The sequence below is a fragment of the Dermacentor silvarum genome, chromosome 10 (assembly GCF_013339745.2).
Source record: "Dermacentor silvarum isolate Dsil-2018 chromosome 10, BIME_Dsil_1.4, whole genome shotgun sequence".
NCBI lineage: Eukaryota > Metazoa > Arthropoda > Arachnida > Ixodida > Ixodidae > Dermacentor > Dermacentor silvarum.
Genome location: NC_051163.1, coordinates 94,795,318 through 94,820,137, shown reverse-complemented (window position 1 = coordinate 94,820,137; position 24,820 = coordinate 94,795,318). Strand labels below are relative to the sequence as shown.

The 24,820-nt window shown below is 46.2% G+C and overlaps 3 protein-coding genes across 10 annotated transcripts in view; 1 reads left to right on the top strand and 2 right to left on the bottom strand.

Annotated features, from left to right (window-relative positions):
• Positions 1-3,668, top strand: part of LOC119466319 (uncharacterized PE-PGRS family protein PE_PGRS20-like) — a 1,091,962-nt gene extending 1,088,294 nt beyond the window's left edge. For all 3 annotated transcript variants that reach the window (XR_007463707.1, XR_007463709.1, XR_007463708.1), the window contains one exon: positions 3,504-3,668. The gene's annotated coding sequence lies outside the window, so the exon portion shown is untranslated. The remainder of the gene's footprint in view (positions 1-3,503) is intronic.
• Positions 1-24,820, bottom strand: part of LOC119466308 (uncharacterized PE-PGRS family protein PE_PGRS24-like) — a 200,537-nt gene that overhangs the window by 138,250 nt on the left and 37,467 nt on the right. The window lies entirely within an intron of this gene.
• Positions 1-24,820, bottom strand: part of LOC119466316 (uncharacterized PE-PGRS family protein PE_PGRS20-like) — a 1,297,174-nt gene that overhangs the window by 1,253,252 nt on the left and 19,102 nt on the right. The gene's annotated exons all lie outside the window — the stretch shown is intronic.

The following is a 24,820-nucleotide window of genomic DNA, read 5'->3' as shown; positions in this document are numbered from 1 at the left end:
GGTTATGGCATGTAAAACCGCAGAAAGAAGGAGAAAGAAGTTTAGCTTTTTTCTTCACTTAGTGCCCACGTCTCAACCCATTCCAGGGGTTTTTGAGTGTTGATCATTTTATGCTGAATCATTGTCGTTTTGCTGAGTTATACTCATGTCTATGACTTCTACCACCATCCTTTAGCGTTCCCTTCACTTCGTACCTACATCGGATCAATTTCAGTGGTTTCTGAGTGTTAGTCTTTTCTCGCTGAGTGAAAGCGCGCGACCTTCGCCCGCTTTCACTCGCACATCCAGCATACGGCGTGTGACAATGATTTCATCGCCGTTGGAGTTCATACGGAACCTCACGGCGACGGCGACAACGAAGCCGACGACGACGCCGACGGCAGAATTCTGCTTTGAGTGCCCGTGAGACTTGAGAACAAGAAAGAAGATTAGTGTTTCCTCCACTTAGCGCCCACGTCTGAACCCATTCCAGGGGTTTTTCAGTGTTAATCATTTTACGCTGAATCGTCGTTTTGCTGAGTCATGCTCATGTCTATGACTTCTACCACTAAAGCGTTTCCTTCACTTCGTACCAACCTAGGATCAATTTCAGTGGTTTGTGAGTGTTAATCTTTTCTCGCTGAGTCATTGTCATTTTTGCTGAGTCATGCTCATGACTATGACTTTTACCATTATCCTTTAGTGTGTCCTTACTTTGTACCCACGTCGGCATTATTTCAGTGGTTTTTGAGTGTGAATACTTTTTCGCCGAGTCATTGTCATTTTTGCTGAGTCATGCTCATGACTATCACTTCTATCATCATGCTTTAGTGTTTCCTTCATTTAATACCCACCTCCGAACTCATTTCTGTGGTTTTTGAGGGTGAATGTCATTTTCGCTTAGTCATTGTCATTTTAAGCGGCTCTTTCATGACCTACATGGCACTCACGGCATAAAATTTATGTGGTGAACTATCATTTACGTTCGTCATACACTGTTGCCATACTATGCCAATTTTGGTACCTACCAATTTAACGAAACGACCATGAGATCACCAAGACGTAGGCGGCTAGATAGATAGATAGATAGATAGATAGATAGATAGATAGATAGATAGATAGATAGATAGATAGATACTGTCAAAGTGACAAAGGTTCACCAAGAAATTCTTCGCATTTAAAAGATTAACACTCAAAGACCACTGAAATGAGTTCTGACTTGGTACTAAGTGATGGAAACCCTAAAGGATGGTGGTAGAAGCCACACTCATGATCATGATTGAGCAAAATGAATAATGACTCAGCCAAAATGTTAGCACTCAAAAACCACTGAAATAGGTTCGGACGTGGGTACTCAGTGAAGGAAACACTAGAGGATGTTGGTAAACGCCATAGTCTTCACCATGATTCAGCAAAAATGACAATGACTGAGAAGAAAAAGTACAACACTCAAAAACCGATGGAATGGGTTCATATGTGGTACTAATCGAAGGAAAAGGCTTGACTAAGGCGTTAGCGTTAAGGTTTCTTAGGCCTAGCTAAAGCGACTCCTGAGGAATCACGACATGTATGTCATGACATGCGCATCATGAGGTCGTGAAACAGCCGCCTACGTCTTGGTGCTCTCAAGGTCATTTCATAAACTTGGCAGGTTACCCTCACACCGCTTCGTATAACATCGACTCCCACAGGGCGTGGCATCTGCCGGCTTTTTTCAATACAGAATGTACGCCGCCGCGGTCTGTCCTATATCGGGCTCGTTAACTCAGCAGCAGAGTAGTACAGGCACTAAAAGGGTCCTGCAGCATGAACCATCAGCATAAAACATCTGACGTAGTGAGGCTTCTCCAAGGGTTTCTCCTTAGCGGGTTTAGCCTGATTAGGACGTATTACTTCCTTTGCATTTTGTCGCGTCTATCCTACTGTAGTATACACGCTGAATGCAGGCGTTTTTCAAGGCAATAGGGGCTGGAGTAAGTCTCCAGTAGCTTGCGCTGGAACTCAGGCCAGGATGACAGGGCACCGTCGCGGTTCATAAACCATGTGCAAGCAACATCCTGGAGGCTCAAGAAGACGTTCCTTAGTTTGGCGTTATTTTTTCACTCGTTAAACGCAGCCACGCGCTCGAACTCCGCTCAAACTCCACGCACTCGAACTCCAGGACGCCCCCCTGGACACCCAGGAGACCCATAAGGCCTCGTGAGGGGAGGAAACGTTTAGCTGCGACTACAAATGCGTACATTCCGACCGGGTGCAAGGGGAACTGGCGACTCAATCTCTCACGCGAAAGGAGGAAAGCTGGAAGGCAGCGCTGGAGGGAGGGGGTGGGGCTTTTCTACTCTGCCGCTACTGCGTGCTTTGCTCGGCGTTGGGCAGTCGCGCGCACGTTATCGTGAAAGTGATCTCCACACGGCTCTTAACTTTGTATGCGCTGTGCTTTCGTCGCTCAGTTTTCCTTGAAGCGATAGACCGCATGAACTTTCGCTCGCTGCAGCCGCGCTTGCTCAAGCCAGCGTTCTGACAGTGGTCTGCAGTTATCGAGTAAGATCTATTCATGTTCGCTTGTGCGCGCTGACACCATGCTTCTTCATTCAGTTAGTAAACGAATGTGTCCAAGTTTATGCAGCCGATAAAACTACTATGCTTACCTCCGTATAGCTGTCTACTAATTTGATATCGTAATTGCTGCTTTGCCTTTCTGGCGAAACTTCAACTTTTTCATGCATCCGGTGGTCTTGCGTTACTTCTTCGTTTTTTCTTCTTTTTCTTCTTTTTTTAGCGGTTTTCTTCTTTTAGCTGGACGCAACAAAAAGTCTCCCTTCGCGTAACTTTCGCTGTTTTATGCTTTTCGTGATGAACGCAATGAAAAGTCATCCCTGGCGTTACAATCGCGATTGCATTACAATCGAGTAAATACGGTATTTACCTCCCTGTGTGCTCCCCGCCAAAATATTCTTTTGGTTAGTCCCGGTATTATCTGCCTTCCATTTCTGTGTCCGTTAACATGACCCTTCTCGATTAGGACTCTTGTATGTTGTATCAGAAGCATCAACTGCATCAGTTGTTTCCATTCACTGCGAAATTTTCTATATACCAGGTCCTTTTTCAGCTCGTATGTTACACCTCCGCTGACCCCTTCTCGCATAGGTCTGCCACCAATCCTCCGGATCACGTACCTGAGCGTTCTATTCTCTCTCTGCTGACTTCCCAGTTCTTCCACGGATACATCAAGTTGCCTTTCTACTATATGCGTGCTCACCTTTTCTTCTTTATCCGTGTTACTGTGGTTACGGTTCCTAGATCTGTTTGACCGGATAGGTCCACTGAGCGACTACGGGTCCTAGACTCCTCTCGGTCGTGGTATATTTCCTAAGATCAGGTCATGCAGTGCTTTTCTAGGCACCTGGCTGCCGCGATTCCTCTATAGTACGTTGTGAATATAGAGATCTTAGCCTCCGGGAGGTACCTCACCGAGCGGTACACGAATATAACTGGTTTCACCGGCCCCGTCACGCTTTTTGGAGCTACGAAACATTTCCTTATTAGCACAGTGCCCGAACCCGCGTCTCGTAATACAGTAGCCCTCTTTCCTTCTTCTTTATCTTCTACCACTGACATACCTCCCTCTTTACTCTCGACAATGGCTGCACTTACGACCTCTAATCTTTCCTTTTCTTCAGACCTGCGAGCTTCGCGAGCTTCTCTAGGGGCTTTAATTTTCGACACTTTTCGTGGTTTGCGTTTGCATTCCTCAGTTTGGTATCCGCTCTTGTTACGCCATTAACAATATTACCGTTCACGTTGGCCATCACGTCCCGCACGGCAATGAATTGTCTGATGACCGGGACGGTCACAGAGAAACCCCCATCCATTTGCGGTTTCTCTTTCAGCTCATCTTCCTCTGAAGTGGGAGCCTATTTAACACCTTTTCCTAAATTTTTCAATACCTGCGCCTCTACAAACTGGTATGTTTGCTGTGCGATCTCCTCCACAGTCTGCAGTTTTCTCTCTTTCACAAATATGGCGAAATCATTGCTACATCTGGCCAGGAATTTCTCACCCACAACCTTGTTGTGAGCTTGTTTATGTGTTTTTCTCCGCTTCGTACAGCTCTATCCACCTCTCAAAATAGTTTATCAGACGGTATGTGAACCGCTTTCCCATTTCTGAATCTTCTGGCTTGCACAGCCTGAACTTTCCCGAAAACCTTCAGCGGTCAGCTTGAACCACTGCAATAAAGTTTTATTTTTACTTTTTTATAGTCTGACGATTCTTCTACTGGCATCCGGCCAAGCACACTCAGAGCCTCCCCTACTAAACCCAGGCTCAGGGCGCTGGACCACTTGCTCTTCTCCCAGCCTTGCCCGACTGCGATCCTCTCAAGCCGATGCAAATAAGCATCTAGGTCATCTCTTCGCTCATCGAAATGTGCCATTAGTTTGCTGGGGCAAATTTGTCTCGGTCTAGGAGAAGGTGAGTATGATGACGCCGACCTTGATGTGCTAGTTGTTCACGGTATCCCGCATACATTTCCGCTAGATTAATCATCGCCAAGATTTCTTTTAAATGCGAAGTATTTCTTGGCGAACATTTGTCCTTTGACAGTATCTATCTATCTATCTATCTATCTATCTATCTATCTATCTATCTATCTAGCCCTAGGCACGTCTTGATGCTTTCATGGTCGTATCGTTTACTTGGTATTTAGCAAAATTAGCATTGCATGGCAAGAGTGTATGGCAAACTCAAATGATGTTATGACATGAATACCATGACGTGTGTCATGTCGGTCATGAAACGGCTGTCTACGCCTTGGTAATCTCATGGTCGTGTCGTTAACTTGGTAGGTACCAAAATTGGCATAGTTTAACAACGGTTTATGACGAATATAAATGATAGGTCATGACATGAATTTCATGACATGCATGTCATGTAGGTGACGAAACAGCCGCTAAAACGACAATGATCCAGTGGAAAGCCGGCAGATCCGACGCCCTGTGGGAACCGATGTTATGCTAAGCAGTGTGCAGAGAGCCTATCAAGTTAAGGAAACGGCCATGAGAGTACTGTAGTGAAGACCAATGCCCGGCGCTGCAGCGCGAGCTCGAGATTGCCTGAGCCGCTCTGGTTTAGACACGCTGCGAACGCTGCCCGCTGCTCTCTCATCCTGTGTTCGCATTAGATTCTGGTGGAGGTGTTGCGGTTTCCCCCAACCTGGAATTACGCACCCGAACTCTGCCGTCCGTCATGCCTCAGCATGTCTCTGGTCCACTTCAGCGAATCCCGTGTCCCGCCAGGCCCCTCGATCGCATTGGGATTCACCTGTATGGACCCCCTACAAACACGGCTTCCGGAACCCGCTGGATAGTCGTCGCCATCGACCACTTGACGCGATACGCAGAAACAGCCGCTCTGCCTGCTGCCACAGCTCGTGATATCGCATCCTTCTTACTGAAAAATCGATCACATTCGTGATAAGTTCACGTTTGTTGAATATAGCAGTGTCCACATTCAACATTTTTACGTGGAAGCAAATAAGATATAATTTAAATTGTGATTACAAAGAAGCTCTCCAAAAAAAAAACGGAGAATGCTATACTCTGAATGAAAATGATCACAAATGAAACTTTAAGTGCCGATCACACCCAGGGTTGCCAACCGGCCGGAATTTATTGGGAAAGTCCCAACTTTTAAGCAGACGTCCCGAGTTCCGACTTGATCTATTCGGGACGGCCAAATATCCCGATCTTTTCTCTTTGTTACTGAATAACAATCTAAAATTTAGGTTTACTTTTTGTACATTCTGAAAGCTTAGTTGCGCCGTCTCTTTTGTCTTCTCTTGCATTATCGCAAGCAAAAAGGCGGTTTCTTTTTTAATTCGATCAGCATTCTTCACCCATTTCCTGGTATGTTTGTATCTAAGCTCTTACACCCAATGACCAAGTTGTCAGCTAGCTTGTGCCACTACGTATGTGGTGGCTGCTGTCTCGCGAAGCGGACAAAATGCTTGCTGCTGGCTACTGCCTGGCCTAGTAAAAAACTTTTCTCACTGGGTATCCGCAACTGGGGTGTGTTCCCGAACAGACAACTTCGGCACTTCGTATCTGATATTTGCGCGTGCCCATTCGTGGTGGAATCCGCAGAATAAATGTGCGAAGGTGACACAAGGGGTATGTAGAGTTAAATACAATAGGAACCGGGTATATCGAATCAGAAGAGGATCACAAAAGAAATTCGATAGATAGTAAATCGATAGATAAAACAAAAAAATTATACAGAAAATTTCAATGGGATTTTACAGTTGCTCAATATATACAATAATTCGTCATATGGGGGTTCGATATACCCTGTTTCGACTGTATAAAATGCGATAACGCCTCATCCACAAATGACACCTCCGCGTCGATTGCGGCCGCTTGATGCAGAGCCATTGAAACGAAGTTGCAGCCAGGACAGAAGAGATACTACAGAGTTTCAGCTAGGGTGCAGATATTACAACGAGGTAACCTGTGTCGTGGTTTCAACTGGCATTGTGGTTGGCAGCTAAGTTGCTACTTTGTGCGTCTGCAGTGCCAATAGGTGTGTCGCTACATTCCTTTAATGCTAATCGCATTAACGCCGACATTCCTTATTGTGAGATTGGTTCTGCCGGAAATTTTTCGTCGCGGTGCTTTACTTCTGTTGTGTGTTTTAATCTTTGAGAGTACCTCCACCTGTACTATAGTAGCAGTGGTAGACAGGCACTACGGCACCTCGACATTTAGAAATTTCAACAATCCAGGACTAAAGAAATTAAGCAGCTTTATTGCACGTTCAGACTGGTGGCTGCTGGCACTAACGGGGTCGGTCATCGCCATCTATGCTTTGCAACGACTGATTTCACATTCATTGTTCTACTCGTATCATCCGGCATCGAGTGACCAGTCGTCGTGATAACAGCGTCACGGCGATGTCCGAGTCAATGACGCAGGGTAAAAAAAAAGAAAATGGAACTGATGTCGCAGCATATGTCCGGGACTTGGCATACAACACCGAAAAACAGTTTGGTCAGACGAAGCACTGCACTGACGCTGGGTGAAACGCCTTCAGTGTCAAGTAACCTGTTTAGCAGCAACTCGATGGTCATTTTTGCTTGGTATATGCAATTTCAGCGTCGACACACCATTCGCCTCTTGTTATTGATATTTGTGAACAGTGCAATCGTGCTTCTCCTTTTGTAGGCTTTCAAAGTGGGAATTGTTCGCCCTCTTATACTGTAGCATGACAGAGTCAACATACTGAGGTCGGAGTTGTTAAAAATGCGTAGTGGCACTGTTGTTTACTTCTATGCGAGGCATCGTGCAATGCTCACTACCCGAAACCGACGTTCAAAAGCATATGCAATTTATTATGTCGCGATGCCTGCTAGCGAGATTCTAATATTACTCGAACACTAGGCCAGAATTCCCTCCCGCTGATTGTCGACGCTTGATTTCGATTAAGCGATTTACAAATACAATTTATTACTGAACCGCCATGCGAAGTTACTTAGCTACGTGCAAATGCCAGCGTAGTGCACGGGATGTGTGCTATAGAAGCACTATTTCTGCGTATATGCATATGCATAATTTATCGCATAACCATATCGGTCGCTAAAGATCGCATAGATAATAAGCGGTCTGTTTTGGGCTTCTTCGTGCCAGTGGCTAGGGCGTAGTGGTATTTTCAGTATTCAAGCTGGCTGTTCATAACTGCATGCGGTTTGTCAGTTACATTTCAAGTTATGACGCCCGCACGGAGCATGACGTTCATCTACTGTATTGAAATGACGCAACGACTGGCCTAAGTAATCGCCAAGGTACAGAGGAGTGGAAATTCAGAATGCTAGGTGCAAACTCATTTGTTCATTTCTTCCATCCCCATTTTTTTGGTCTATTTAGGCTACATTTGGTACAACATTGCCTTGGGAAATACGGTTAAAGCATCTGGAAACGCCTGACCTGGCCGTGCCACCATTGCAGCAAAGCAACTAAATGATACAGTATACAGACAATCAGTTTGGGCAGCATAACCAACGAATCTTGTATTAGCAAGGCTTACTTCGGTTACCGTGAGCTTTTCAGTACACTGTTCATTCGCCGCCAATTCTGTAACGTTAAGGGGGTCCACTGTAACCACGGTGAAAGGGGTGTTTTCAGGTAGCCTATTTATGGCTTCAGAATCTACTGCTGGCACACCTTATCGCTTATGTGCAATGGCATGCTCTACAGACATTAGAAGTTTCTAGCATTAAATGGTGCAAAAACAAGCAATACCAACGCTTATCAACTTCTAATATTTTGCACAAGCAAAGAACAGGTGCGACACACTGGACCGGCAGACCTCGGGTTAAGGCCACCTTTTTTGGGTCGACATTCACAGTTTTTTTCTAATGTCAGCAAGCCCTTCGTTAGCAAACCGCCTTAGAATTAGACCTTCGTTGAAAGAAACGTTTCATGATGTATCCTACTCTTCGCTGTTTACCATCTGCGCCAGAGAACGCAGCAAGGGTTATCGCCCTAATAAATCTAGAGTGGACAAAGCAACAAACTCTTCTTGGTCTGTTTTGCGGCACTACCATAGTCTTTTGCTTAGAACGCAATGTAACCAAATTATTTATGATCACGAACCATCTGCTCGATGGGTAAGCACGGTCCTACAAAGATCTACGGCCAACATTTCCAAATGCGTCTGTATCAACGTATACCTCGGGTTCTGCTATGAGAGCAGATGAGCATTTAGCCCTATATTAGCTCCTTTCCGTGTGTGAAAAGGCCTGCGATGGCTTGATTTAGGCCCCTGCCCACTACTCGCAGTCTTTTTGTATCATTCCTATGTTCTCGTAGACGTAACATTCATTTTTAAACTAAGAGCAATCTATCTGTCATAATACCGGCCAGTAGCTTTAGCTAGCTTTGACGGTAAGGTGATAGAACGCATGGTGCTCACTAGATTAGAATGGTTCATGGAAGCGAATGAGCTTTATCCTGAAATGATGACCGGATTTACACGTGGACGTTTTGGAATAGATGGGGTCATTGATCTTGTGTCCATGATCGAACACGAAAAAAGGCGACACAGACTTGTAGGAGCAGTTTTCTTGGACATAAAAGGAGCCTATGACAATGTACTGCACGAAGTCATTCTTGATGCCCTCAGTAGTTTGTGCATCGGCGGCAGTCTCTACATGTGGATTGAAAGTTACCTAATTGGTCGCACAGTCTTCATGTCCACGATTGATGACGAAACGAGAAGACACGTTATGGTCCGTGGAGTGCCTCAAGGAGGAGTGCTCAGCCCGACTCTTTTCAATGTTGCCCTTATTGGCGTTGTGGAAATAATTCCTGATAGAGTACGCATCAGTACCTACGCAGACGACGTATGCATATGGGCGTCCGCGGTCACGCGACCGCGATCGCAAATCACATTTCAGTGGATTCCCAGTCACTGTGGCATACACAGCAACGAACTGGCCGATGCCGAAGCGAAGAAAGCACTCGAAGAACCAGAGTCAATGCTTGAAATTCCTTTTTCAAGAGCGGACGCCAAATGCCTCCTTTCCAGTGTCATCTGAAAATCGACAGAAAAGCACTGGGACAATCCGGATAATCGACACAGGTGACTACAGAGATTGTACCATACCATAAAATTTGGGCTACCACCAAAAATTCAACGCGGGTGTGCCAGTCTTCTGCACAGACTTAGGCTGGGGGTAGCGTTTACGCGCGGATACGTGCACCTGATGAGACGCATGGAGTCTCCAGACTTTGAGTTGTGCCAAGTAAATGAGACTATAGGCCATGTGCTTTGTGACTGCCCTAAGCACGTGGAAGAGCGTCAAAGATTGAAGAAGGACCTTACGCGTCTTGAAAGCCCACCGTTGTCGGAAGACGTTAATTTAGGTCCTTCGCCAGACGCTCAATCGGGATTCAAGGCCATCCAGGCGCTACTCAACTTTTTAAAAAGTACGGGCCTGGACTGTCGGCTTTGAGCATGCAAAAATTGTTTGACACATGTTTTACATCCTCCTTCTCGTCATCGTCATCCATCATGCATCTCTTTCTTCCCTCTTTCTTTACTTCTTCCCCTTCCCCCAACACCGAGTAGCTGGCTAGAGGAATTTACCTCAGGCCGACATCTCTGCATTTCGCATCATTAAACTTCTCTCTCTCTCTCTCTGAGAGCAACGTTATGGACCACCGAAGTTGCCAACTCGTCCTTGTTGGCTGTGTTTTCAACGAGCAATAGTCACGTTAACAGCTTCTTTTACTCTGCATAAAAACAAACCTATAGCATTTTTCCGAAACTGTGAACGTAACCAACCCTATATTGTATTAAAAGTTTCGGGTGATCTACTCTGAACAAGGGACGTACTCTCGGACAACAGCTTTCGGCAATATCCCTGTCAGTGCGCGCTTATTGACAGGTCGACCAATGCGTCACACGAAGGCAGTAGTATTGCCGTAAGTGATTATCCGAGAATACGTCCCCAAGTGAAAATTATTGCATCATTAGGGCTGTCATGAGCTTTGATGGGGACGTGTGTGTCCATTGTATGAAATTGCAGAAATTGAACACTGGAGCTCTTATTCACTCTGCAATTTATGCTGGTATATGTGGCACAATGGTTCGACGTCGTCATACAGCACATTGATTAGGTCCTTGCATGTGCTACAAACGACTCATCATAAGACCTCGCTGTCATTCACGAGGTTTTGTATGCACTACTACTTAGGTGCATGCACTTTGTATGCTGTTCGCTGTCATCGTCAAAGATGTCGTTGCTCATATGACTACAGTGCGTACACATCACACGCTATCTCGCACACCTCGTTCATAATCTCGTTAGGTTGGCACAGCACATTGCACACATCTCGCACATGCATTCGCATAGCGCCTCGCATAGATCTCGTACACTTCGTGAAGTCTGCGTAGCTATACCCGCCGTGGTTGCTCAGTGGCTATGGTGTTGGGCTGCTGAGCACGAGGTCGCGGGATCGAATCCCGGCCACGGCGGCCGCATTTCGATGGGGGCGAAATGCGAAAACACCCGTGTACTTAGATTTAGGTGCACGTTAAAGAACCCCTGGTGGTCCAAATTTCCGGAGTCCCCCACTACGGCGTGCCTCATAATCAGAACTGGTTTTGGCACGTAAAACCCCATAATTTTTTTTCTGCGTAGCTCATGCGTACAGACGTCGCCCATTTTCTACGATATCTCGTTGAATATGCGTAGCACATCGCTCACTTCTCGTCAAATCAGTATGATATGCATACATCTCGCGCTTTTCTTGCACAATTCACGTACAAAATTTTCAATAGGGACTCGCAGTCTTTTTGTATCATTCGTATGTTCTGGTAGATGTAAGATTTATTTTTAACGTCATAGCAATTTTATGGACCCAGAAGTGCATGCGCACTGCCAGCGCCACCATTCTGTCACGCATTTAAACAGTAGGAGGAGTGTTAGAAGGTGCCCAGAGGCGCGAACAAGTTTGCAGGGCGCCCCTGCCCACAGTTTCTCAGGACCAATTAAACTTCTTGTCTCCGTACTCGGCTGCAAGCACAACGAAGCCAAATGGGAATTGCTGTCACGCTCCGTCAAACCGATTCTGCAGTGTAGCCAAGGCTGCGCTCGGCCTTCCGTTGCTGGCGTTAGCGTTGTGCACACAAACGTTTCTGCCGAGATGCAAACTCGTGCTCTTCATCTCATCCCGTGCACCATCGAGAAATATGACGCTTCCAGCGCCGCTGGCTGCACTGCGAATCATGCTAGCGTTTTCAGACGCCTGGTATAGCTGCCGGGGCTCTGTTCTTGCTACATCGCAGCAGTTTCCTAGCACACTACGTACCGACAACATGTAGTCTCCGCGTATTGTAACACCTTCCGACCAGCCGGAGCGCAACACTAAGGCTTGCTCTCTGTGCTTCGCTGTTTGGAAAGAAGTGCGAATTTTTTACAGCAAAGCTGTCTAGTTGGTCGGGATTTTTCATGGCGTGCTCACCCAAACAAACGGCTGGTGGAAACGGGGTTTCTGTTTGAGTTTCCGCGTAACAAAATTAACTTTTCTTATATATTCGAATTACAATGCGATGCTACCATGTCTGTAGCTCGTGTGCAAATCATACTTTACGAATTTTCGGACACATTTTACTTTGAGAAATGTAATTACTTCAATAACGTACTTGCTCTAGGCGGAAGGCCTACAGTAGTGGGGACATAGGTTGTTCTAGCGTTACGGCCATTAAGCGGCCGCGGCCACTCAAACAAACCTCAAACGGCCGCAGGAAAAGTGTTTTGTTTTTTTAGTTTCCACGTAACAGATTAACGTTTTTTCGTATGGTCTAATAACATTGCGAAGCTGTTATGTCTGCGGCTGGTCTGTAACTCGTACTTAACGCATTTTCTGGCGCAGTTTCCTTTTAGACAATAATTTATTCAATATGGCACGCGTGCTTGGCAGACAGCGACGAAGGATGAGGATCTACGCTGCACGTAGGCACATGCGCGTGCCCGTATCACGTACGTCGCTTGAGGCGGCGGTGCTTGTCTAACGTCCACACACCTGCTTCGCCGTACATCCACTGCCACAAGGTTAAATGAAGGCAGATGTTTTTTTTTTCGTTTTTTACATGTTTTTTGTAGTGCAGCCGCCTAGAAATGTGGCAATGGGTTCTGACGTTAATTGTGGGGCGAAATGTTGTACCAGATTTTCCTTCTTTCGGATTACATTGAGCTGAAATCGTTCATTTCTTCATTGCGAAGCTACTTTGGTATACTCTCGGCCGTATCTCACACTTAATTTGTCGAGCGCAGCGAAGACGGCAGCCGAAAGCCGATTTCGAAACTCGCCACGTGAAACTTTCCACGTAGGGAACACACTCTACGAATAAAATAAATAAAACGAGGCAGAGAAAAAGAGCGCGATAGCGACGGAAGGCCACAAACAAAATAAACTGTTAACGAACATTATGCTGAGCTCGCAGCTATGTCCAAACTCGGAATTCGCTCTGAAGCGTATGTAGGCGCGCAAATAATTAGATTGACTATCGCAAAAAGACCATTGCGAGCGAAAGCGCTTATTTAAAGCAGATTTGTCTGCTTATCTAGCCTCTCATATCGTTCTGGGAGGCAGTCGCTACAGGTTACTATGCTTCGTTTATTCTTTTTCTTTTGGTTATGTTGCACAGTCAGAATTCTTTTCATATACATATATAAACCTTATTTGGCTGCTTGCAGACGAAGCAGGCTTGAAGGCTTTTTCGTTCGCTTTATGCTTTGTTTCATACAAAAATATTTGCGAAGCGCATTCCTTATTCGTTTGACGCAAGGATCTCCTTTAGTTATTTTGTTACGAGGACGCGAGGCAAAAGAGAGGTATTTCTACACAATACAGAGAGAAATGGGAAAAACCATCTTTATTCGTGAAAATGGCTGATTGACCTCAACAGCGAATTTTGTCAGAGGCGAGGGACAAATATAGATAAAGATAAATAAATAAATAAAGAGATAACACGCACTCCTACCCACCCTGACTGTAAAGCGGGTATTCCGTGGGGACTTCCATAAGTTGTTGATCATTGACATGGCTGGATGAATGAATGAATAATGAATGAATGAATGAATGAATGAATGAATGAATGAATGAATGCTATGAGCGTCCCCTTAGAAATGAAGCGGTTCGTTGAGCCACCAAGCTGTCTTAATATTTTTACCTGTCGTACCTATCTTTCCTTTTTTTACAAACGTAAAATTTCCTGCATGAAGGTTTCAGAACCCTTAATTGGAACTTTGTTCCCTCCAATTTAGGTTTCTCCCTATTTTTCTGCCGCCAAATCTCCAATAGGCTTTACTAATTTCAGTTGTGGACATGTTAACTTTTCTCCTGGTATCGCTGAACCCAAGAGCTTCAAGGAGGCAAGCGGAGCCTAAACCTATAGCCGGGTAGGTACTGTTGCATTCTAATAAAACATGTTCCTTCGGTTCCCTAGCTTCACTGCAGCAAGCACGTGCTTCGGCATTGGTCTATGTGGGCGGCCTCCAGTGACGTAATGTCCCATCCCCTGTGAAGTCGGCTGTACTTACCGCAAGATGGCCAAAGGCTCACACGCGCAACTGTAATGATGATGATCATGATGATAATAATGCTTTTCTCGAAAGATTGCACGGGGGTGTTATGATTAGATAAATAAAAGCACAATTGAAAACGATACTAAATCAAATGACGTAATGCGACTGGGCAAAATTTTCGTCTTCGTTGCACTATCGAGCACCCTCTTCGCCTACGCATTCACTCGCTCCAGAACAATATATTCCAATGCACATTGTGGTACCTGCTTCTTTATTCCTTCTTTGTCAGCATTATCTTTGTTTTTTCTCTGAGGATTAATTATTTGGCTACCGCTAGAAATATGCTCATGTTCAGTGCTTTGATGCGTAAACAATTTATTTCAGGATATAATATTCGCAATGTATCGCGATAATAAACTTATAGCCTGATAACCGGTTTCTTGACTGGATGTATAGCAGTAATAATTGTTCAGACAATTTTAAAGAATTCATATGTGAAACGTCAAAAACGCATCTCAAAGGTCGCGGTTGAAAGTAATAATTTTTTATTTTTAGGTAAGTACTCGGAGTAAAAATGAATGTACTGAAATACCCAAATTATACACCTGGTTCCTAGTTCCCAACATTTGAAACGGAAACGTGTGTAATCACAATAACGTCATTTTAATGTACTTTAAGCCGTATACAAAGCATGATCGACCCATTTATTGTCCTATACCATAGCGGGGCACCTACACGTTCGTATTAAGTTGTGCGATAACTATAGTGTAATCTCATCTGAAATATTTTCCACGTGGTTACTTAGTGCAATAATATCTTATAGCAGAGTCAGAATCACTTTTATTCCAACATCCACCACACCATGCTATTAAGACATCTAACACCACGCTGAGAGGTGAAGGCGAAAATCACAGACTTCTTGACAGAGACTTACGCACTAGAAGTAATATTGATTGCGAAAACGGCGTCCTTATCGTGGTTACCGTAAGCCAGCGTGCATACAGGATACGCCTGGCACCCAATATGTGCAGATATCTTCATCATTTGCTTGACCATTGCAGTCGTTGATTGCGTTACATTTTAATATCGTGTCTGTACATCGTATCTTTATATTCCAGATGTGCACATAACTGATGTGTTGTCGACAGTAAACAATTGGCATAGAGCGCATAATGAGCCAAGAGTCATCCGAGTATTGGCGTCATGCCCTTTAGCATTTGGTGTCTTCTCATTTGGTCCTTTCAATGAGAGTAGTACACGTAACCTTACTATAAGCCTCCTTTCTTTAGCAGTTGCTCGACCGTCATATAACTCATAACGTTTACCACCGTGGCTTTTGTTACGTAGGCTTAATGACGACGCTCTCGGCTTAGATATGTTATTTTAGGGAGCTGTAAGGCTAAGCCATCTTCTGCCATCCAACTTTTTCGCAGATGTTTATCTTTGGATGTGCCAATCAGAGCTTGAGTAAGAGAACTGATAGTAGTCATCAGCTTATTTTCGACACCTGTGCTGGCGACTTGTATTAATAACTGCTAGATTACACAGCATACTAAGAAGTCAGCGTACTACGACGGCGGAGCCATTGCCGACAACTTTTTCAAGGCTAGGTCCACCTAAAGTCCCTAGAATTGCTGGTCTAAAAAAAGCAAAAACATCTACGGACTTCAGGTCCGCCCGCTGCAAGCAACACTTCTCATAAGAAGTTATGGACACTCGCAAATAGTCGCGCGCGCACGTGTGTGTGTGTGCGTGTGTGTGTGTGTGAGCGATAACAGGGCCGCTAGGACGAATTTTGTGACAAAGTATTTTAACAAGGACGAATAACATGAAACGAGTAATAGGAATTCTTCGAAACTTAACATGGTAGAACGCTTTCTGTCCCGAATCCTAATAAACGTGTAGACTGTACTCTGTACGTGCGTGCTTGTTTCTGAATCCTCCGCAAGAGAGGGAATGGCTGTCGCAATTTAGAGAGCGCCAAAGCTGGCGGCACAGAATTCTTTACTTTCTCTTGACAATCGGTGCCAGAATAGAAAAACAATGCTCAGTGGATTTAGGTACATGGCAATTAAGTTGCAGAGGAAACACTGCCAGGACAGACCTGTATGGATGCAGAATTCTGTTTCTGGTGTTGTGGCCTCTAGTAGATTTAGATGTAAAGTCTAGACGTTACTGGGATATTGGCCATGAACCGGAAAGTTCAACAAAAGGAAGTACTCTGTACGTGGCCTTCTTTCTATTCTTCTCTCTTCGCCCTCCCCCTCTATTCATGCGAATTCGTTGCTTTCACTTCTTCTTCGACTGCCTGAGCATGCTTCAAGTATTGTCTGTTGTGGCCTCCGAAATACACACACGCCAGCACTCCCGGAGTCTGTGTGTGGCGAAAACTTTGGCTGTATACAGTAAAACTATTCCATCGTGATTTTATTTCAAACTTACATAACGACTGACGAAAGCACCGGGTGGTGGCCTGCAGTATTGTTTAAACAGCCGAATCAAATGATGTACTTGTTTGTAGGTGGTATATTTATAGCAGGCTTTGAAAGCAAATAGCATTGCCTACCTTGACAGGTCATTCTTAGCTAATTTGCTGACCAGAGGTGAGGATTGCGCAGAAGTGGAGAGGGTTTTTGTGAGGCTGAGCCAGCACAGCGAAAGTAGACAACAGATAGAGGAGAGCTACGGTGACGTCTGTGGTTTGCCTGCTTCCCCATGCATAGCTTGCGGCGGTGGCTGGTCGAAAATTGCGGCGATGTGTATCGGAAGGTTAAAAATGCCGCCAAACTGGATTATTAGATGGCAGAGCAATATCTTATCCTTTACGAAAGGGCTCAAAAACGTTATAGTGACACGCAGAAATTTTTATAATACGTAAATAAATCCATTTTACGCTGCAGCTCCAAGTAGCAAGTGCCAGAGTGATCGGTGGGCAGACGTCTTCTATTCCTTTTGGAACGGGGCCACATCCCGAGGTGTTTTATTCGGCATAATAATGCACCTTTTGTATCGAGCGTAATGCACACAGTGGTCACCACAAGAAGAAGCGTTTATTGATGACACGGGAACGCATATATAGCCACGCTTGCGCACAGCGTTGCTCTCCTTGTTCGCAAAGTGTTGCTGCCTTGGCTAGCCGTTAGCATCCTCTTTTCTTTGAAGAATGAAAACACTGAAAACACAGATAGCACTGAAAGCACTGAAAACACTGAAAGCACTCAACATCGATGCATAGCAGTCGACACTCCTACGCTGTTTCAGTCTGCTGGAACCCGTTCATGTAGGCCAGGCGGTCTGGGGCTCTTCGCGGTCTGGTAGATCGTCGCAGTGAATCTGCAATGTTGGGCACGCCTGGTGTGCCTGCTGGTGGTCGGTTCTGTGTGGCCTGCGGAGGTTCTTGCCTCTGCTGTGTGACAGCGCTCGGAGATGAATCAGGGGCGTCGTCGCAGTCGTCCGCCTGGTATTGGATGGTTCGATAGAACGCTTCTGGTGTTTTGCGAAGGTGCTGTCTATTTCGACAGAAAATCCGGCCATCCTTAGTCAGAACGTTGTACGATCTCGGGGCCACGAGATCTTGGACTTGCGCTTTGATATCCCATCTACCATTTCGGAGGATTCGTACGACGTGTCTCTTCTGTAGCGGAGCTAGTGGTCTTCCTGCGGTCCTTGCCTGAACGTGTTTTTGAAAGAGACTTGAGGATGACGCTGAAAAATTTGGAAGTAGAGTTCTTAGACTTCGTCCCATTAGCAGTTCCGACGGTGAACGGCCATCTTCGAGAGGACACACCCTGTAGTTGAGAAGGCCCAAATAGAAGTCCTCTTTCTTGGTCGTTGGCGGAGGGTGGTTTAAAACGCACTTGATCAGGTCGGGATCGGGCTCAATACCTTTGGAACTAATCTTATCACCCAAGAAGCTGATTTCAGTGCGTCCAAAAATGCACTTTTCTGCATTCAAAGTTAGGCCCTCTGCCTGTGCCCTTTCCAGCGCTTTGTACAGGCGTTCATCATGTTCCTTTTCCGTAGAACCCCACAATAGCACATCGTCAATGTACACACGTGTTCCCGGGAGGTCGTCAAATATCTGGCTCATTGTACGTTGGAAAACTTCGGGTGCAGATGCAATACCGAACGGCAGTCTGAGATACCGATACCGGCCAAACGGCGAACTGAATGTGCAGATTTCTGATGTCTTTTTGTCGAGAGGAATTTGATGAAAACCACTGTTGGCATCGAGTCTGCTGAAATACTTTGCATGCGCTAGATCCCCTTTGATTTCTTCCCGGCATGGCAACTGAAAGTGCTCTCTCTTCACCGCCCTATTAATTGCCCGCGGGTCCATGCATACTCCTAAATCTCCATTTTTCTTCCTCACGATAACCAGGAGACTTACCCAGTCTGATGGTTCTTCCACCTTCTCTATGATGTTCGCAGCATTCATCCGGTCGAGTTCTTTCTTAAGTGGCTTCTTGAGGGCGTAAGGTACACGCCGGGTTGGCTGTACCACAGGGACAGCGTCCTCTCGAAGCACCATTTTGTACTCGCGCCGCGTCCTGCCAATGCCAGTGAATAACCTCGGGAATGCCTGCTTTAGGCTTCCATATGCCTCGCTGCTCTCCACCGCGTTCACTCTGTTGACCAGACCAAGTTGCTCACTTGCCCCGAGGCGCAGAATGGCTTGCTTCTTCTTTACTATGAAGAACTCAAGTAGCGCACGGCGTTTGTCTAACTGCACGGCGAGGCGAACCTTTCCACTGTGTGGTATTTCGCCACCCCCATAATGGCGCAGGATGCTCCTCGTGGGGTACGGCTGCTGCTTAGTTCCGAGCCTTTTGAACAGCGAACGCGGCAACAAGTTAGCCTGCGCTCCCGTATCGACCTTCAGCTGCACATCAGTTCCTTTAATGTTCGTTGTTACAATCCAGTCGCGACTTTCGGGGCCACGCTTGCTTTCCGTCGTGCTGATCACCAGAACGTCGAAGTCACTGTCACTCTCCGCTCCTTCGACCACGTCATCAACGGCTGCTCGCTTGCTTGTACAGCAGGCGGCGAAGTGATTAGGCTTCGTGCACTTGTTGCATGTTTTGCCGAACGCCGGACACTTCCTTGGCGCGTGCGAGAAGTTGCAGTACCGGCATTTTTGGCGTCCGCGTTTAGCTTGCGTTCGTGAAACAGGTTCAATCTTGTTTTCCTCCATCCACGCCCTATTTTGCGATTCGGCAAGTTCCTCATCTTTGCAGCATTCTACTGCTGTGACCAGCGTCAGGTCTTTCTTTCGAAGAAGTTTTCCTCGCAGGGGAGTGCTGCAAATGCCATACACGATTTGGTCCCGCAGCATGGAATCTCGCAAATCCCCAAAGTTGCACGTTCTTGCTTTTAGTTGCAGATCCCGAAAGAACTGTTCAAATGGCTCTCCGTGTGCCTGACGACGCGAGCGGAACACATAGCGTTCGTAAGTCTCATTACACTTAGGCAAGCAGTAGTTTTCAAACGCTTTAACCAACGCGTCGTAGTCATTAGCTTCCTCCGGTGATAGGTTCAGGGTATTAAACACGTCAATAGCTTCTTGACCCGCAACATGCAAAAAAAATTGCAGCTTTCTGCTCCTTATTGCGTGGCTTCGTGGGCTCCGTTGCTATCAAGCACAGCTCGATACGTTGCTTGAATGTTTGCCAGGACGCCGCTGCGTTGTCGCCCATTTGCAGTGGCTCAGGCGGGCGGAGGTCGGTCATGGTCCGGTGAGCGAGCTACACTTCTGACACCATGTATCGAGCGTAATGCACACGGAGGTCACCACAAGAAGAAGCGTTTATTGATGACACAGGAACGCATATATAGCCGCGCCTTGGCATATATAGCATATATAGCCGCGCATATATAGCATATATAGGCATATATAGCATATATAGCCGCGCATATATAGCATATATAGAACGCATATATAACCGCGCCAACGGCCTTGGCTGGCCGTTGCACCTTTGATGCGTACGCGTCACTTTGACGTAGTCAGTTTTCATGGTTTTGTGATGTCGCGTGGCAGAAAAGCAAATTGGGCGTAGATCGATAACTTTTGACCAATATCGGAGGGCTAACGGCAATAAAGATTTGGAATCAGAAGTAATTATTTTTCTTCTGTTTGGTCGAGTCATGCATAATTAGTGTGAACCCGATACATTGCCCAACAAGCATGAGTTCGAAGGGTCATGGTTGGTACAGTTTGTTTCCCCTAGCCCTGTGTGCGAGGACAGTTTAGAGATTTTGCGGCTTTATTTACCGATTTTTTGTCTGTTTAGCGGCAGTTCTTTTTTTTCTGTTTAATGACCGGTGACCTTATTAGCGACATATATATATATATATATATATATATATATATATATATATATATATAGAAGCCAACAAACACTGACATCAAGGACAACATAGGGCAAATTAATGTCCCCTCTGTGGTCAATGGTGTCACAGTTTGTTGGCTTCTTATGACATGATTAAGAAAAATCGTGCCCCTCTGTTCCGTTCCCTTTCTTCTCGTTCATTACGTAACAAGGGCTCGAATCCGGCAACATTGATGACTTCAGTTAGCATATGTGGGTTTATTGACCAGTTGTCTTCCCCCACAAAGATCACATACTCGTGACGCCTGCGGCAGAAAGGTTGTTCCATATCCGCCGCCTAGCTTTGTGAGTGGTGGCGCTGGCTAAAACTCCCGGGGTTAATGCTAGTTGTTAGGCATAAATACCTCAAAAGTGGATGGGAAAACGGCGCCGCGTTAGCTCAATGGTGAGAGCATCGCAACGCGTAATGCGAACACAGACAGACAGACAAAAACTTTTATTCAGGTCCTGAGGAACTGCGAAGACGTGGGTTTGTTCCCTACCGGTGGCCACTTGTTTTTTCATTCATTTTCATTTCCATTAATTTACATTTCTTTAATTCAATTAGTAAGTACAAGTAATTTTCCCTATGTTGCCCTTGCTGTCACTGTTTGTTGGCTTCTTATTAAATGATTAATGAATGTTAACAAACAGATTAATAAATAATTAACAAACAGTGACACCAAGGACAACATACGGGAAATTACTTGTACTCTCTAATTGAAAAAACAAAAGAAATGATAAATTATTGTAAATGAAAATGGATGAAAAAATGGCGCAGTTTCACCCGAAAGGCGAAGCATCAGTTGCGATAGCAAATTAGAGAGAGCTATACGGAGTAAGGATAGTAGTTTTATCACCTGTATAAACTTGGAAATGTAGCAGCTCCAGCAACGCGCAGAACTGTAGTCGACGCCGTCGTCATTTTTCCCGTGTTCGCACCGAAAGCGCGCGGCGTTGGTGACTATTGCCGGTGCCCCTGGCGGCGGCTCCGAGGTTTTGCATGATATCAGAACGGGGCACTCGTCGAACAGCGTTGGAAGTCTTTACCACCTCCTCTCCTCGCAACGTTTTTATATAAATACGGATTTGGTTCCACAGCTAAATGTCGCCTCCTTCCCTCCCACTCGTCCCCCCACGGCCTTTCGCACGAGGGAGGAAGTCGCGTTTGGTCTCCGCCATGCGTTCGCTCCCCGTGAAAGCGCGCGTCCCTCGCGCGCTTTCACTCGCACATCCAGCATACGGCGCGCGGCAATGATTTCATCGCCGTTGGAGTTCATACGGAACCTCACGGCGACAGCGACGACGAAGCCGACGACGACGCCGACGGGAGAAATCTGCTTTGAGTGTCCGTATAATTTCGGTCGCCACAAAACAACTTGCCACAGGTGGGGAACGATCCCACTTCTTCGCATTACGCGTGCGATGCTCCTACCATTCAGCTACCGCGGCACCGTTTTACCATTCACTTTATTGGGTATTTATGAGTTTACAACTAGAACTAACCCTGGGATTGGGAGTGTATATATAATATATATATATATATATATATATATTGTCACGAGCGGCGATCCTGTGGTCGGTGCTTGGATGATGACGACGACGACGGCGTGCGATGCTCCTACCATTCAGCTACCGCAGCACCGTTTTACCATTCACTTTATTGGGTATTTATGTGTTTACAACTAGAACTAACCCTGGGATTGGGAGTGTATATATAATATATATATATATATATATATATATATATATATATATATATATATATTGTCACGAGCGGCGATCCTGTGGTCGGTGCTTGGATGATGACGACGACGACGGCGTGGCTTTCTGGTGTGCACGCGCTCTCCTGAACCATTGCTGTAGCGCTGTGCGCCTCACCTTGTAAATATATCCACTGTATATATAATCTCCCCGTAACATCTTCGGTGGACGTGCGGGGTAAGCTCGCTACAACACCTGGAACTGGATCTTCGCAGCGGACGGTGCGTTGTTGCCACCACAATGACCCACCAAGCGACCCAGTGTGAGCAAGACCCGTCACCGGTCATTCTTTTGCACCCTCGTGATCCCGGGAGATTCAACGGCACAAGCGGTGTGGACGGCGATGCATGTCTGACAATGTATGAGCGCGTCAACCGCACTAACAAGTAGGACCCAACTATAATGCTGGCGAATGTCATCTTCAGTTTGCGGGGCACTGCGCTACTCTGGTTCGAGACGCATGAGGCAGATCTGACAAGTTGGGACGTGTGTAAGCAGAAATTACGTGATCTATTTGGAATACCTATCGGACGACAACTAGCGGCCAAGCAGGAACTCGCAATTCGTGCTCAGACCTCCACAGAACCGTACATCTCGTATATTCAGGACGTATCGTCTCTGTGCCACAAGGTCGACAAGGACATGCCTGACACATACTCAATGGCATAGCCGATGACGCATTCAATCTGCTACTGTGTAAGAAATGCTCTACAGTGGAGTCGGTCATCGCTGAATGTCGTCGTTTTGAGCAGGCCAAAAGCCAGCGTATCACTCACCGCTTCAACCGATTTCCCAATACGGCTGCCACGTCCTCATGCGAAGGTTTAGCCACGCTTCGGCAAGCGCAAGCTCCAGAAAACGTCACCAGGATTGTCCGTCGAGAACTGGAGGCCATGGCACCCGTTACTCCTTATGACAGTATGCAAAACAACAACCTCGCTACAATTTCGCAAATTCAGGCCGTGGTTCGCCAAGAGGTGGCGAATATGGGCATTCTACCCTCCTTTGATAACAGTAATGCTACTACCCACCCGGTCACCCCTGTCGTCGCTGCTGCAAGACCGAACACGACCTTCCGACCACGTTATCGGAATTCAGCCCATTGGCGCGCACCTGATGACCGGCCAATCTGCTTCTCATGCTCTAGGATAGGAAACATCGCCCGCCATTGCCGCAGCCACTGGCCCACGTCCTATCGACCAAACCCTTACAATCGCCCGGACCGTGCACCATATGCTCCGTCGTTCCATCCTGAGGCCTCAAGTGCTGAACGCCCTCCTAGGGAAAACCGGAGATCAGCCGCTCACCATCGCCCCAGCGCCGTCAGTCCCGCTCGCCCCAACCTCGCCGCTCTCGGTCTCCCTTTGACCGCCTCTCGGAAAACTATAGCCAGTGCAGCCCCCGGAAGTGACGCTGCATTTACGACCCGGCCTGAAAATCCTCTGATTGTCCCTGATACCCGATGCAACCGTCTTGACGTTCTGGTTGATGGTGTGGTAGTTACAGCCCTTGTTGATACCGGCGCACAAATTTCTGTAATGAGCTCGAGCCTCCGGCGCCGCCTCCAGAAAGTCCTGACACCTGCGACTTCACCTACCGTCCGAGTAGCCGACGGGAGTACAGCTGCCGTGCTTGGAATGTGCAGTGCGCGCATCACCATTTCTGGTCGCCACACATGTGTTATTTTTGCTGTTCTAAAACAGTGCCCCCATGACCTGATACTTGGAATCGACTTTCTGTCCACACACGCTGCCCTTATCGACTGCTCCGCGGGCCTTCTTCGGCTAGAACTTCTTTCGTGCTCCGACAACGTCGATGCCGGCCCACCTCGCCTACGCTCCGTGGAGTTTCTTCGACTGCCTCCGCAAGCCGCGATATACGTCCAGCTTTCAGCCTTTCCGCCCTTACACAGTAAAAGTTTTTACACCCAAAAGGGTGTAAATAGGCTTGTCGCAGAGACGACACCCTAAGGGTGTAAGTAAGCACCTATTTTACAAGGTGCCTTTTCGGCACACCCTAAAACAAGGGTGCCCATGTAAAGAAACTGTAGGGTGTTGTGAAAACACCCCAACCGAAGGGTGGCAGCTACACCCTTCATTTATTTTTCCTTATTTAACACCCACTGTGGAGGGTGCCAGATGAGTGTACAGCCCCTGTACCAGATGTCAAATAGCTTGAACCGAACTTTAAAGTGGAACACTTTATAGATGAATGAGACCTATGGTGTATTGCTTACAGTTCCATGAACCCAAATGTTTTTTAAAGTTAAATTATAGTTAAGTAATATATATGTATTATGCATGTGGAGATTTAAAATATTATTCCATGAGCCATGCTTGGAAAAGTGCATGTTGTCTCATGCAGGAGTTCAATATGCATCATGGTCTCAGTCATTGGAGATGTATCACTTTTTTTTTAAATCTGCTCAAGCTATACAACTCAAACACAAGTTTTACGTATCGTACACATGCACTATACACACACAAAAACATCACATTTAGCATGTCTTAGATCTCTCGCTAATATGTATTCTGCTTCACTCCATGGGCATGCAAAAGAAGTCACTGCTGCATTCGTACGAAAATGCAAAGCTTAACTAAATGGTGAAGCATATATATGA